Below are 16,670 nucleotides of genomic sequence, written 5' to 3' on the forward strand. Positions count from 1 at the left end.
TCGGGCGAAGGTGGGACTTGGTGAGCGGCAGGAGGGGCTGTTTGCGTGATGCTGCGGTTGCAAACGGGCGGGGACGTGGGGCTTCGGAATAGCGCTGAGCGGTTGCTGAAGTAGCCCGCTGGCAGCCAGAGACCACTTTCCTACTACATGCAAGCGACATACCTACCAGACACCAAAGCCGCCTCGCTCGATGAGTCTTGAGCTCGTTTCGGGACTTGGTTTAACGGCTGCCCGCTCACTATGGGTGATGGGAGTTGGATTGAGAGGGTCAAAACTGAGGAGAGACTTTATTGCTTTTGTGAACGAATTCAAGTGATGAAGGAAGATGAGATATTCAAGGTACTTCTACTCCAAAAAAGTTTGGTTAAGGCTTAAGATCACCTAAATAGCAACAATATCATTTCTCCAAGATTTTTGAAGATCCGATTTAAGGTTTGAAGATCTTCAAGAAGTCATCCAAGATGCAAACTCTTGATCTACACGTCCCATTGTGCCGATCGAGCGAAAGATCCGGACAACGATCACACCGCACGTACAGCGCGGCCTGTCAGTGGGCTGAAAGAGCATTTTGTTTCGCATTCGTTCACCGTCCAGATGCTCTCCAACCCCTTCAACTCTCCAGTTCTTTCCTCTTCAGGACCCCACGAGTTCGTCGTCATGTCGCGCACAGTTCGCGTTTTGCGTTTAACGTTTTCTCCCTCACCGCCCCTTGTTTTATTATTATTATTTCGGTCTTTGGTCAGACTTTGGCGTGGCTGGATAATTTTTTGCCTTAGATTATTTCACCGCCAGTGGGTTACCGGCTCTTCTCCCGGCTCTGCCGAATGTCGGGATAGCATACATACAGCTCGCGGATGCCGTCGTCTGCCCCGGCATTGTACTATTAGCGGTGAACTAGTGGCCGTAGCCCTTTTTGCTGTGTGTGCCGGAGAGCCCGGGGAAGGAATTTACTACCAAACCTCCGCCTCCGACCCGGCTCTCGAAGGGCTCTGACAACTGTCCGAGCCTGGGAGGTGAGTGGTTTGATGCTTGCTGTACATGTTGAACGTTGGTCCTAAGGCTCTCGTCGGGCTGACGGCGACGGCAGTGCGGGTGGAGCACATCATGCATTAGACGAGGCAGGGAATTCGGGAAGAAGGATGGCAAAAAGCGAAACAATTTCTCCCCCGTTTGGGCTAGGCATCGAAAGGAGAGCAAGAGTTCACTAACCCAGGTCGTCGAGTGCTATCGTTCGGGAACTCGTTTTAATGCGAGGCTGCTGCTGAGGCTAATGCTGCTGGAGCTCCCGTGCGCCTGACGTAGCGTGCATACTTGATCGCGATGTGCGTGTACGTAGATGTGGATTAGATCGTGGAGATGATCGTACGAATAAAATGTGGTATTAGTTTCCTTTTCCACTTTTCTATTCAGCGAGAAATAGCGGGATGCTGGTAAGCCGCTCCGTGGCGGATTAAAAGTGCATAAAAATGGCGATTGCACTAATGAACATGGCAGGCTGATGGGTGTAATAAATGCCTTCCTGGAAGTAGCACAGAACATGATCAGGATTAGCTCTTTAATTCATATTTCCTTTTGATATAACATTATTTCTTTCCAAGACATTGCTTCCTGAATCTATTACCTCTTTAGGACTTGAACAACCTTAAAACACCTTACCACATTCTTGCACTCCCTTCTCCGATAAGATCTTGAGTGTCATGTCATCGGTGTACTTGGCCCGTTCGATAAGAACACTATCGCGCCACGCTGAAATGCTTCTAGTCCAGACAGTCCGCGCGGTCGCGCCGACAACCTGGTCCTATCTGTAAAAACACAACAGGGCAATTAAAATAAAACGGCGGCGGCACTGCTACTTCAACTGCAACTGCCGCGATATGCCGCGATTCCCCCCGACATTCGTCAATGTTTGTCCTTTCCTTGCCCGTGCATGTGCACGTGTCCCCGGGTCGCTCGATCACGAGCCAAACGGTGGCGGAATCGGTGATATCGTACGTACGGTGGCTCTTAATGTTATCAATTCCCCTTTCCCCCTGTAGATGCATTTTAATGCAGTCACATTCTGGTGCATTCTCGGGAAGGCCTTTAAATGCATGTCTGCATTGATATTTGTGTATCGGGCTCGGGCGCAATAAGGGCGCAAGATGCAACGACGTGAGGAAGAAGCTCACAATAGCCGCCACTTCTTGACAGTCCACAAGCGGAATACACGCACACAGTCACACACATGCACGTACGAATGGACAATCTTTTACAGGGTTAGCTTTTAAGCTTAAGACGAAATTACAAACGCTCAAGACGGCACACAACTGCGAGCGAATACACGCACACACACCAGCGGAAGATTCATTTGGACGAAGTAAAAAAAACCGGCTTTTCTTGTTTCTGCCGTGCCGAAGCACGGGATCTCGAGCGGGAGGGGTGAGCGTGTGTGTGTGTTTGTGTGCGTGAGCTTTCGACATTCTTTCGTCGGCGGCGAGGGTTCGCTAAGGGTTGAAGCACCTGCAACAATAGAGAAGGAAGGGTAAGTAGCACAGTGGGTTTTTTGTAAAATGTTTTCAGAGAATTTTCAGAATTTTTTTTTAATAAGATAAATAAAACAAAATCTTTTGTAATGTAACCCTTTTCTTGGGAAGTTGAACCTTAAGGAAAAATATAACAATATTCAACAATTTGTTTGTTTTTCAAAATTTCCAATTGGATTTCATTTTATTTAACTTAAAGTAAAAAAAACAGTAATCGTTAATTATCTTCAAAAAAATGCTGAAATCTTTTCCCCAGTAAAATCATCCCTTCCGCTCACTGTGTGCAACCTTTCGCTGTGTGCGTTAAGTAAGGCAACCCCTAGCGGGCCTCACGGTAGTGTGCGTGCGATCGGCCAAAGCTTAAGCGTCAAGGCGGGCTTGTTGTACAACAATACGATCAGGAAAGCGTTCGTTTGCTTCGAGATACCGTGGCCGCATGACGCTACGCACCTGTGCGCCGCCGTCGTCGTCGTCGTCGTACTTTGGAGAGAGGAGAATACGTGGACCGCCCGTACCGCGATCCGTTCGAACGTTCGACGCCGTGTACCGCTTCATCTCTTTCGTACGCCAGCGTGTAAGATCTTCGTGATCGTGAGCGCAAAATGCCGTCGGGTGATGTGTGTTTCGACGAGTAAATTGCAAAAATCGTACAGTGCTTGTGATTGAAAAAGAATTATTTGAAACAGAAGTTGATTGGTGAACAAGTTAAAAGAAAAGAAAAAATATAAAAAAGTGAGTTTAGAAAACAGTGAACAAAACATAAAACCATTTAAAAGTGAAGTAAAAAAAGAAACAAATGAAACGCAGATAAGTGTAACAACCTGTGCAAGTGCTGGTGACTTGCGAAGAGTTTTAACGCAAAGCCAAACAACCGTACAAAAGTGATTAGATGTGCAGAATTGCAGGAGGCGAACACAAATACGTGCAAAGAAATAATACAAAAGGATAACGCAGCTTGCGCATTGTACAGGAAGAAACGGTCCGAGATTAAAAAGTTAATCGCATTGTGCCCGACCCGAGAGGAGGGTGTGTTGAGCAGCAAAGAGGAAGAAAGGCAATGCAGCAGTGCACTGCGCAAAGTTGATGCGTTGATGGGCACAAAGGCAACAAACGAAATGTCGAAAGAATAACAAACAACCAACACCGATACACCGGGAGGAGGGCAAGCATGGTCGGCATGGGAATGGTGCAGGCAGTGCAGTAAGCCTACCGAAGGGTCGTGCGAACGTCGTGCGAAGGTGAAAAGTGGTGACGGTGGATCTGTGTGCATGTGTGTGTGTGTGTATGGTGCGCAGTACCGGGGATTAAAACTGCCAATGTCCGACTGGCTGCGGCCGCGGGAAAGCCGCTCAGGGATGCTGTAGCTGATATATGATACGCCTGTGCGCTGTGTGGTTCACCGTAGGCAAAGGGGTCTTTCAACCCGTGCGGGGGCCCGTGCGGGTTAAGCTGCGCGATTTGTGCGACTCAAAGTCATCTCCCACCCGAAAGCGAGATTGGTGTGTTTGTTTGAGCTGCCAGTTATTGTGTGTGTGTGTATGTGAGTTTGGATAAGAGAAAATGTTCTTAAACGCGCAGTGAGATATTGTGAAGAAAAGTCGATCAAACGAAGCCGCGAAGAATTCATTCTAAAAGTGAATCAGTGAACCCAGCAAGCAAACTGTGAATGTTGTTGTGATTGGTTGTTTCAACGGTGCCTTTAATACAGCTGAGATCAATCCAGTACAGAACGGATAACCTCGAACGAGGTGTGAAAGTACGTCTGCAGCGGAAAGCAATTTCATCGGTATCTCAATCCGGGGCTAGGCCATCAGTGGTAAGTGTATGACAAATTATCGTCCATTCCATTTGTTTAAGGGTGTGGAATACATTCTCCAAACTATTCGTTGCCTCTAAATCTCTGAATTGTTGTATTATGTAGTACAAAAAACGTTCCTACAAAGGTTTTGTCGATCAAAGTTCAACAAAATTGCGTTTTTAAACATTTAAATGCAATTAAAGTAAGCAAAAGCACTTCCAATGGCTAGTGGAACACATTAAATACGACAAAAACTGCGCTATGAATCGGATGATCAATGCAAGTAAATCAATAGTACATTTATGCTGCTCATCCTTATCCAGCCGCTTACACTGTGAAGCGATTTATAATGCATCTCCACGCTCTTCCGCCCGATCTCCTCTGGTTGAGTAAATTTACGATTAACGATAACTCATCTCACCACCATTTTCCGGTTCATCTGTAACTGTATGACCATCGTTGTGTATTGCAGTCAAAAAGGGCAGTCAAACGGATGCAAACAGTTCACTTTACGCGTGTACGCATCGATGCATTTATGTAGCCCGGTTCATAAACATGGTTTTCGCTACTGCTTTTAATATTCACAGTCATGCGGAAAGAGGGGGAGGGGGGGGGGGGGAGGGGCAGCGAAAACTCATCAATTATTGGCCTGCGATAGCGGGAGATAGTACAGATTGCTGTTGGGAAAATATTGCAATCGATTTATCTTTAAAACCGATTAAAGCAAAGCGTCTTTGTGAAGTGCTGTAGTGCGCTGTTCAAACAGTTTCCGATTTTATTGAATGTGTTTTTTCTATTCTAGAAACAAACCAATAATACCATTCCCGAAAAAAAAGAACACCAAATACCTTCTGAATCGTCCACCTACACGTACATAAATAAGATTTATAGTTTTCATTCATATTCAATTTTCCCTCGACTTTTTTTCTGTGGGGGGCCGACTTTACTACGCTTACCGTAAGACTTCCGGGCATGGTGAAGGGGGGGAATTAATACGTGACAAGTGGAAAAGGAAGGAAGCCACATGCACCCAAAACCCATCAACTGGTCGGGACTGGTAGCGCGAACGGATGCTACTTATCCGACAGCACGCTTAAAGCTGCTGCTCCCGCGTGTGTTTCCCTTTCGTGTAGCCCTCTTCCAGGGCGGCCTGTAAACGAAGGCATCCAAACCAGTAAACCAGAGGCCTACACACCTTTATTTACAAAATGGACACAATTTCATTAGCATCGGAAAGCCATAACTCAAAACGAACTGTTTTTGGGGCTCGAAGTTGTTGAAGGCAACCAAAAAAAAAAAAAGGAACAACACTTTGTGACACGTTGAAAGAAGCAGCGCCATATTTTATTTTACGCTGTTTTGGTATTGCCTTTTGCAAGTGAATGGAAACGAGTGCAACGAGAGCGCCGATGAGCGCCGTTCGGGTCATTGCGGTGCGGTGGCCCATTAGAAACCGGAGAATGGATTCCGATTGGACGATTTTAAACACTTTCTAAGTTGGAATCCCCTTCTCTACCCTAGAAAAAGGGAGCGTTTTGCAAAGCTAATTCCACTAATAAGCATCCATCAATGGGAACCTTTTTCAAGTAGGAATGAAGTAGGAAAAACACCGAACGGAGCCTTGCCATTAATGCGAACTCGATTTGTTCGCCTAATCGAACGGAATTGATCATCTCCGCTCACATTTAAATATGTACAAGCTTCCTATCACTACTACCACCCAGCTAACGGTGGTCACTTCTTTACCATCTGATCCTCACCAATCCTCCCCCAGTGCGATGAGGCAGTAGTGGCGATTATTAATGACGTTTAAAGGCGTCGTTCGCTGTCGTGGCTTCTTTTCGATGTTTTTTTTTTGCCGCTGCCCCAGGTCGCCGTAGCTTGTTGCTCGAAAAGGCCCGTCCGATCTCACGATCTTTCCTACGCGGCCATGATTCACGCAACGGCGAGCAGGGAGGAGAGTGAAGAGGGAGCGTCTGCGGAGGCACGGAATGGAACCGATTGGGAGACGAAACAATCATTTAATTTATTGAAAACGAATAAAGCTAACAATAAAAACGATCGTAACGTGCTGCGCTCCATCCGCGATCATGCTGCGTTTGTTGGGTTGGGAGGGATGTTTTTTTTCTTTCTTGCCCTCTCATCTCTGCTTCTATCATCTCGCTCTTTGTTGCTGTCCTTGTTTGGTGGTGGCTGTTTGGTGAATGAGTATTGCGCTCGATGATACGAAGCAAAAAAAAAAAAAACTATAATGTGAGCTATTTTTTACACATTTTATTAATACTTTTATATTAAACAGTCGCTTCTAGGCGTTTGTTGCAATCAAATCTATGACTTTTATTTAATTTTATGCAAAGCTTATTTCAATTTCTAACACTTGTGTGTTTCGTATTTCACATTGAGCTAGACACTCCTAGACACGTTATGATTCCTTCATTCGCATACAAACAACTCATCCGGATTGAATCCGTTCAAAAAAACAGCCCCATTCATTCGAATGGTAACGTCCATATTTTACGCTTTTTTATTGCTTCGCCACCAGCTCTGGCGGGCGGTCCGACTCTTCTTCCGAACCGGAAGTAAGCCTAAAAACGGTCAAAACATTGACTATCGAACGATATGAATGAATAAACAAAAAAGGGCTAACCGTTTAACCTCCGGACCCGGGAATAAACGGGTAGCAAACCCCAAAAATCGCTAATTTAATCAGCAGCAAAGTGCTCTCCTTCCACCTTCCCGATCCCCGTTTGATTTCTCCATTTGCTCCTGCCATCCATTAGAACAGCTGCCCCGGTTTGGAGGTTTTTTTCATACCGTCATCATATTTTTTGTGTGTGGAATCTCTCATCTTGGGCGAAAACAGTGCAGCTTCTTTCCGAGCGAAGCTTTGCTTAGTTTTGGTGCGTCCTTTAATCATTTCGGACCTGTCAGTGAGCTCGTTTCTGCCTGCTCTGCAGTATTTCATTCGTTTTTTGTCTGCTCTTGTATACACTTGTTTGTTTTTCGGTTGTGAAGACACTCTGTTTCACTCTCGGCGAACTAATTTACAGCGTTTGCTGTTGCTGTCCGGGCGTGGGAAACGGGGCCTGTAGCTCACACACATCCATCCATCTCCCGTCTGCAAGAGTCGTGTTGATGCAGCTGAGCTGGGGAAGCTACACGAAAAAGCACCTGCCCTCATGTGTCCAGACGACTAGAGTAGGGCGAGAGCAGCAAAAAAACGGAAAGCCGGAAAACTGGTAGCGATTGCTGCTGCTACCGTGCTTTCCGAGCTGTGCTTCTGTGCTGTGATGGTGTTGATACAGCAAACGTGCAAAGAAAAGTTGCCAGCTCATTAAGAAATGGAAGTTTCTCTTCGCACTCCTGAGCTGCTCAGGCTGGCCCTCACTCGTTCGCTCACTTAGTTGATTAATTGCTGCAAAACGGGCAAACCGTTGGCTTCACCGATCGATTGGGCTGTTGTGTTTATTGATTTTTAAACACACTCTTGCTCGCCAACGATTAACGACCTAACGGAAGCATGTTCGAGTGGCATTACTAGCCGCCCCTGCCCCGCCGAGCCAACCTATTAACTAATAGGCTTACGCGGTGCTCACCGAATGCGTGTGCAAATGAGCAGCAGCAGCAGCACGGGAAAGGGTGTATTATTACTGCGTTGATTAAAAGCTTTTGCTTGTTTTCAAATTTTCTAAAGCGCCACAGTTCCACCTGCCCACCCGAAGCACACAAAAGCACCGGTGGAGCATCATTATCACGAGCACGAAACACAAAAAAGATCCCATTGATGAGCCACCACGGTCAAGAAGGAACGCCCATTCCGTGGCTTTTGGGGTGGGTTTTGAGATTTTTCCCTCCACACAGCCATGGCCCCTCTTTTCGATTGCGGCAGCATTAGAAACGGAAACGCCTACGCCAAAAAAATAACAAACCAAAACCGGACCTACAGAAAATCCTAGACCACATCGGTCACACGAGAATCGAACAGTGAAGGGAGAAGCGGCCAAAAGCAATAACTATAATTTAACAGGCTCATAAAATTTATCATAAAATTATAAGAATTGAATTTGATTTAACAGGCCCTGTGGTCGCGCGTGTTTGCCTTTTGCGATTTCGGGGAAGGCACGGGAACCGGGTCCGTTTGACTCCGCGCTGCTTTTGGTGGGATACACGCGTACACGACACACTTTCTTTCCCGGGGCTCGCTCTGCCCGTGCTGCAGCCCACTTGAGACGGGGCTGCAGCAACGCTTGAAGCAGCCAGTGCAGCGTCAGGTCCGAAGTCATTCCACGGTAGTCGAACACGGTCCAACATGTCCACCGAGCCGGAACGAAACTGCTTCTGACAGTGGCGAACCCGCGGGGAACGATGCGCACAACGACGACGACGACGACTTGCATGTCGCTGCCGACACTGCAGCAACTGACCAAAGCCGCCCTCCGTACCCGGTGTCCTTCTGCTCGACATGACTTCAGTCGGTGATGTCGCACCGGCTGAAGCTTCTCGAGTGGAAATTTACGACCAAGTTGAGAGGCCCTTCCTTGCCTGCAGAAAGAATCGCCAACGTGTGCTGGCTCATGTTTTATTCATCCCTGGAACACGCTTGGGTATGTGTTCGCGCTTCGCTCGCGTATGATTTACACGCATTGGCTCTAGGGGAAGGGGGAGAGGGTGATGCTTGTGTCGTTTCGCGCAGCACCTTTCCTAGGTTCCAGAAGACTACCGCTTGGGGAGCAGTCACCGTGGACACCTTCAATTTCAATGGTAATTTTAATTAATGGGAAGGGCGAAGGTGATGTTCAAGATGCAGCTGAGGCCTGCACGTTTGCAAAACGCCAGTAGCATCTGGCGCTCTCGCTCTGCATACGCTTTGATTTTTATTTTTTTTGGAGGTTCTCAGTATCATTAGGTGCTAGTAAAGGTGTCTTGGTTTTGGAAGATTCAAAGAGAGAGAGAGAGAGGAAGAAGGACAAGCCACTAGAGCCATGCAATCAACCGAATCGTACAACGCTAGTATCAACTCCAATTAATCTCGCCCCGGCTGTAAATGTGGCCCTCAAATTAATCACCAATTTTTACGGCCAGCCCGGGCTATGAATAATGAACCGCACGCCGCAAGTGCGAGATGTCGCTGTGAGCTGTCAAAATTATCCAAAACCCTAAACAACCAAAACTCTTTTACGGCCCAGGCTCCAGCCGCGATCCATCCGCGCAGCATATCGATATCGAGCGATGGAGTTGCTGAGGACTGGATGCCTCTCTGCGTACTGGGACGTGGCCATCAAACACAAACACACACCAAAAGAGATGGTACAATAAAAGCTTAATTTTGAGGCTCTTTTTTGATTCTCCAAGAAACGGGGAAGAGATGTCCATCATTCCTAGCCAGTCAATGCCTCCCGCGCCTAACGAACGGGGTTTTTTGATGGGCATGCGCCTATAAAACTCAAACCCCCCTTTTCGGGAATGGAAAGCGCTTTAACCCCTGCTTCTTTGGGCCTCAAGTCATAAAGCGTTTGATTAGACCCAACGGCAACGGTGTATGTGTGTTTGTGTGCGTGTGTGTGTGTGGGTTGATTTACAAAGTACACAACATTTAGACTTTCCTATCAAAACGGCTGTCGAACGGAACGAGCGAAGCAGAAACCACAATTTCGCTATCTTGTACCCCGACGCACTGCCCCGTAAATCCGGTGGCCATTACTTGGTGTGCGTAATGTTGTCACCGTTACGAGTTACGCACAAACCCGCCAAAAGGTTGTTGTTTTTTAATGTCCTCAAAACTTATCAGAAAAGCATTCCTGGGTAACCATTCACCTTGTGCGATAAGATTCCCGGGGTTTGTTTTTTCGGGAGGAGCGAAGTTACCATTAACCAGACAGCTGGTTTTGATTTAAAGTCTGAATATCAAATTAGATCTATTCCGCCGGCCGCGGTAGACCTGTTTGGCATTCCTAAGTAGTACAGAAATTTACGACCCCAAATACATAAAGATCTCCAATCTCTATGGCCATGTACGCGATCACCACTCGCCGCAACGCACACGCGGGAGAGCGATCTTGTGGCTTGGCAGTTCTTACCCATCGTACCAAACGAGGTACAACAAGTGGCCTGTTCAGCTCAGGCGCGATCACCCTGCTACAAGCATTCGCACCGCAGACTGACGCGACATTAAAAATGCATGCAATTCCTCCTACCGTTCGCCATTAAAATCACTTCACGTGGTCGTGGCCGTTTGCTTTCGCTCGCACTTTTCCACTGCTTCCCGTGCTGCTGCTGCCGCTGCTGTTGCTACCCATTGCGTGACGGCACCCACAGTCACTGTGTCCGGCGGGCTTCCCTTTCCCGCTAACGAGGGCGCGAAAGACTCATCAATGTTTGTAATTAAAACTTCACATTTTTGCCCTGCCCTTTGCCTCGGTCTCGACAAGCAGCACCGACAGGAGGAAGTTAAGAACCGGCACAACAAGGGGTCTATAATTTTACGACGCTTCTTGCCGACGACGCGTCTCGGGGGCGTACAAGATCGAGCCACAGCCCGTCCTCTGGCACACTCGTTGCCCTACGGCACAGGGCTGCCCGAAAAGCAGGGGGTTTTCCTACTTTAATTTTTATGGCATCGTAAAATTATAAAAATTATACTGTTTTTCTTTAATACAAGGCTTTGGTGCGGTGCGATCGAGGGCTTTAGGGGCATGGTGGAAAGTTTTCTTCACAAGTCCCAACCCGAAGGTGATGGTGAGTCTTTGAGATTGTTGTTACTTTGAACTAGTTTTCCTCCCCCTCAAGCGAGCGGGTTCGGAGTTTCCTACGAGAACAAACTCTGTTGCTGATTGCTGGATTTTATGGGCACTCCTACACAACTCCCAGCTGTGCGACCTGCGCAGATATTGGAGATGCTTTCCCCCTCGTCAAAACTGTTGGCGGAAGATGGTCGGAGGAACCTCCTCTTCCGTCTTCTGTGTGCTAGTTTAAATTAATTTATTTCCAAAACTATTAAATTATCGCCGCACGGTGCAGGAGCCTGCAGAGTTGCGTGATTTGTAATAGAGCTTTTCCGTACCGCAACTACTACTTTGCTGTTGAGACCCTCTTCTGGACACTTCTGGGCAACTTGGAGCTCGGCGGGTGTGTTGAGATGTTTCATTTTGTAAGCACTTTGATTTGTGGCATTCCAACAAGCATTGCGTCTCGGTACCGTTAAAGAGCTTGTGGACGATCGACAGAGTGACGTAGAACGTTTTGAGATCTGAGAGAAGGAGAATCAACATCAAAAACAGCAAAAAAGGAAGCTCATCGTGGACATTCAAACACGTACACCGTTCCCTGATCTGCTGCCTTCCTGCTGTCAAATCTTCAAAGGGTAGTTGCTCCGAGGTTGCGCTTATCTTGATCCTGGTCTATTACACCAGCAGGGAAGATCTCCGCGTCCGTGGGGGTTTGCCGTGATCGGAGGGAGTTGCTTTTCATCTTCCCCAAAACCTATCATTTGCCGACCAACTTTTCACCCACAATCGTCCCCACGGAGACGCAAAACAGGGCAAAAGAGGGGTTTGCTCACTCCGCTCTGTATCGCTCCGTTCTCTGTGCTTTGCTGTTTGCTGCTCGGCTCGGTCGCTGGTCCGCATACCAATCAGGCGGTAATAAATTGAAAAAAAAAATGTTAAGATAACAATCAGTTTTATTTTACTTCTCCTCGGGCCCACCGTCATCTCACTGCCACAGCGTCCACCAAACGAGTCAACGGCTCCGTCCTATTGAGGCATAACACAAAGTATTTGGCCTCGGCAATGGTCGAAGAAGCAGCAGGAGCAGCAGCCACAGCAGCCACAGCAGCACCAGTGAAAAGAAGGCTACTCCCCGTGAGCCCTACCGAGAAGATGGCGGGTGGAGACGGACCGCGCGGGCCTTGCTGCCGTAGGCATGCTGGCTCGTGATCGTTTTGTTCGATGTTTGGATACGTTGAACTTTTCGACTCTCTCGACTATTTCTGCTGACGCATTCTCGGGTTGTGCGCTCGTTGCTCGTCAACCAACGAACGGCCGGGCTGATCGTGATCCTTCCTCAAGCTTGATCTTTCTCTAACGCAACATCCCACACCACGCTGCGAGCTCCGATTCTCTTCTCGTGCTCCCGCTCGTCCCCGCAACACCTTTCAAACCGGTCCCGGGGCACAGCATCTTATCGGATCGAGCGCATCTCGCGCGCGCACCATAACAAATGCGCCTTCGTTACGTGCTTTTGCTTCGAGCGCAGGAGGAATTCTCTTTCTTGGCCGCGCAACGCGCCGTCGAGAAATGGGACGACCAAAACGGAATTACGAAAAGAATCTTCAAGATCTCGACGACGAATCTTGAACTCTTGGAAGATTCGAACACTCGGGCTGGTGGTGGGATTTAAATCGGATTGCCTCAGAGAGATAAAGCAGGGAGTAGAGAGAGAGAGCGAGAGAGAGCAGGTGTGAATGAAGGGGAAAAAACGCGGAAACAACAGAACCGAAAATATTTTAATTGTAATTTATGATTTTCCACCATGCGAATTAATTGTTTCGTTCGTACGTGCGTGCCTGTATGTGCTTTGGAAGTGTGATCATCCTGATTGCAAGAGTAGAGAGTTGCATGGTTACATTAAATTTAACTCTCAGCTTTGCAGGTTTCTGTGCAATCGTTGGAAGCCTTAATGACCGATATTCAATTAAACCAGCAAAAGCGAAATCCGATTCTGCGAATGTAATTGTTTTTCGATTTATCATGGAATTTATGCCCAGTAAAGCGATTGAACAATTAAGCGAATTTCGGTTCGGGATTTGGTTTCTTGTGTTTAAGATCAATATTTAATCGATCCCTGAGGAAGCAATTGCATCCACAGCATAGGCAACAGTTGAAACATTCGAAATAAAAATAAACAATCAATAGACACCCGTCTCTAAAAGCTGGTAGTTAACTCCTGTGTAACTTGTCCAACATCGGGCTCGCTTCCGGATGCCATGTGTTAATCCATCAAAAAACGCCACCCGTCCAACGGTCGATTTAATGTCGCTCGAGGGTGAGTTATGAGCCTGCTGTCGAACGGCTGCTGCCAACCGCTTTCGCTGACGGACAGCAACCGTCCCTAGAGCAAGTCACAAAAACAAGGCAGTAGTCAGTGGCTACGTTTTGTACTGCCAAAAACAGAGCTCGTTGTCTCGAACGCCTCGAGCACCGTTCATTTACTGTCGTTTGCCAAGGTCTGCACAGCCAGCGTTCCGGCAGCGTCTGCGGGTGGGATTTTACCGCCATCGCGGCACATTAAAAGTCGCCCCGATGTGTGTGGAGTGCCAATTTTGGGCTCAGAGTTTTTGGGGTGACGGTGAGGACACTGGAAGGAGAGTTTGGCGGACAGTGTGGTCTACTTCGGGAGAGGTATCAGAAGCTCTTAAAAAGTAGCACAATATGACGGTGGACCTTCGTGAGTAAGTGCAATCACTTGGAAGAAGATTGGAATGGGAGAAGTTGGGTCAAATATCGGCCACCTTCGTTGGGTCCTTGGACCGTGGTTGCTACGAGGCAGGCTTAAGAAGCCGTAAAGAACCTCTGTTTTTGGAGAACAATGTCTAGAGATACACTCACTTTCAGTGAGCTTCAATAGTTGTGTACAACCCAGAATAGCATTTTAAAGTACATTTGAAAATGTTTCATGAAACCTTCAATATCCAGCATTCCAGAAGCGAAATAAACTCCAACAAACACTTGTTCCAGCTTACTGGAAGCCAACAAAGTACAACTCGTTGAGAGAAACAACATCGGAGGTCTCTGTAGAATGTTGCATCGGCTCAAAACACAAACATAATGTTTAAATTTAATGTGACTGGCTGGCCACCAATGAATTGCTTTAAAGCCTTGCGTTAGCAGTGAGCGGTTCGTTTCGATGGCATCAAATTACCAAACGATTCCCGAGAGAGAAAGAGAGCCCGAGAAACCCCAAAGAACAAAACACATCAAATACAAAACGGCCCAACATTGTTGTTCGATCGAGAAGTAGCGTTTTACTTGATGGATTGATGCGGACGAGAACTTCTTCCATCCTTAAGGGAATGAAGTCATCAAAACCGGGGGACTTGGGAGAAACAGCCTGTCGAGATGAATCGATGCCATTGTTTCCTCGCACCGATACTCGCAAGCCGAGACTGCTGCTACCCTGCGGTGTAATAAATCGTGGTTTCGTGGTTTAGCTTATGCTTGGAAAAGGGTTTCTCGAACGAAGGGGAAAGGGTTTGGAGACGCTTTTTGTGTGCTCACTTCGAGTGACATCATAAATTTTTGCACGGAGAGTCTTTGGTTGCACCAAGCAGTACCAGGAACAGAGAGACAGAGAGAGAGAAGCAAAGGAATGTTTATTATTTGTTTGAGCCTGTTGCACCACAACTACAACGGACTCTTGTGTGGTATTAGAAATTTGCAGTCCGAGTTATCGGTTTCGGTTTTGCACAACTACTTCTAGGCGGTTTGCTTTTATGGTTGACCGATTGATCAACCGATCGCATAGCACACCTTACAGTTGTAGTTGAAAATCGTTTCACGAGCCATTTTGGAAGTGATTTTTCAACAGCTCTTACGTTGCTTGCGGTTTCCCGATGCTCCAGGTGAAAGTTTTTTAACCGCCAAAGATGAGACAACCCATTGACGGAAGATCATTTGTACCACACACAAACACAAGCAGGGCCGTAATCTTGTGCGGTTTTTCGAATTGATGCTATAAATACAAAATATTGGTCATAAAATCGCCATTACTCGGTTGTGGCGAAAAATCACTCACTTCTCGTTGCAATTAAACTAAAGGAAAGCTCTACACCTCGAGAAACCTTTTCTTCATTCTCACACCGAGACTCGCCCTATGCCGTAGGGGCCACAGGTTCATGCCGCCTTTTTTCCTCCTGACTGATTGGCTCAGCAAACACACTCAGACACACACACACACAGACCTCCGATGAGAGGTCACAGTTAAAACCTGACGAACGAAGCGAACGCTTGATGCAGGCAAATGATGAAAACGAAAAGAAACACCTTACCACCAGATGGTGCCGCTCGGGGTGAGGGGAGGGGGGGGGGGGGATCAAAATTCCTGTCCCGTCTTCCGAAATCACCACCATGGGTAGGACCACCAGGAGAGTCCCCCTACTCACCGAGGGCTGGCAAATGTACAATCAGTTTGATTGAATCGCGCCGCGATCGCGCGCGTTGGAGCTGCGTTGATTTATCGAAATCTCCAGATCCATGGCCAAGAACCGTCCGTTTTGTCCGCCAGCGACAGATGGTGAGCCTGGCGGTAAGGCGATGAGGATGAACCGACGGCCCAAGACGATCAAATCATCGTGCACCATAAATCACGCGAAAAGAGGCGAGCGAAGAATGCTGTGCCAGGCAGGCGCATCGCCCCAACGAAACGATCTTGCGGGTGAGGTTTATTTTCCAAATCTAATTTGATGCGATGGCGGTGCCGCGATCGGTTTGATAAAATTAAGATCCGATCAACAGCTCAACAGGTTTGGGAGAGGTCCTATTAGACGCTTTTTTCGGGGTAGGAAATATTATGCGCTAACGCTTTGGCTGCAAATGCTTTGAAGCTAAGCGCTCGTTTTAATTACTTACAGCTGAAGAAGAGGGAGCACACAAAAAGCCCGCCATTTTGCTCACAGCACGTCACCTGAAATCTGACGCGTGTGAATTGTGTCTACGAGAATGAGAATACAGCAACAACAACAAAAATGAACCCCTCTACAAGCTTGATCAGCAATTAGGTTAACGTGCTGAAACTGAAACATTCCAATTCCGCTCTCGTCACTCATTATCTGCGACAACCGCGTGCTGCCGTATGTGAACAGTGAAGGGGAGAATAGGGTAAAAAAAATGCTTCTAATCTCGCCCGCGTCAGCCATGGCCTAGAATTATGTTGATACACACGCATAAGTTTTTGCTTGCCTGTCGTCTTCATCGGCAGCCCGCAAGAGACGCTCTCCTTGGAAGCGCTTCGGAAGAGGAACAAATCAGATCCCATCAGAGCACGTACGACAAGACGTAGCAGCAGCAGCAGACAAAAAAAAAACGAACGTCCCAACCTGTGATGAACGTAAATGAGTTCATTTCAGTCAAGTGTCATAAAAATAAGATAAAAAGTAGCAAAAGCGGAAGACCCAATAGCCAACCCAAACAACTCAGTGGTTCAGTTGGAGCAGCAACAAAAAACACAACGAACTGAGAAAAAAATATGCGTTCCGATGAATCGTTAAGATGGGGCCAACTGTTTCGGTGCCGTTTCGCAGTTGTGCCATTTTTACGAGCCTGTTGACGGCAGGGGGCCCACCGTAGCCTTAATTT

General features: G+C 47.4%; 1 protein-coding gene and 1 long non-coding RNA gene across 2 annotated transcripts in view; one reads left to right on the forward strand and one right to left on the reverse strand.

Moving 5' to 3' along the window:
* Nucleotides 1–690: 690 nt before the first annotated feature.
* Nucleotides 691–2,551, reverse strand: LOC133393832 (uncharacterized). The gene is made up of 2 exons (XR_009766423.1): nucleotides 1,622–2,551; nucleotides 691–1,519 (listed from the first exon to the last, which is right to left on the reverse strand). It is a non-coding gene; the product is annotated as an uncharacterized LOC133393832 (long non-coding RNA).
* A 367-nt stretch (nucleotides 2,552–2,918) lies between these two features.
* LOC3291680 (protein bowel) overlaps nucleotides 2,919–16,670 on the forward strand; it is a 41,924-nt gene continuing 28,172 nt past the window's right edge. Inside the window, exon 1 of the mRNA XM_061655871.1 lies at nucleotides 2,919–4,338. The gene's annotated coding sequence lies outside the window, so the exon portion shown is untranslated. The remainder of the gene's footprint in view (nucleotides 4,339–16,670) is intronic.

This window comes from Anopheles gambiae, chromosome 3, assembly GCF_943734735.2.
Source record: "Anopheles gambiae chromosome 3, idAnoGambNW_F1_1, whole genome shotgun sequence".
NCBI lineage: Eukaryota > Metazoa > Arthropoda > Insecta > Diptera > Culicidae > Anopheles > Anopheles gambiae.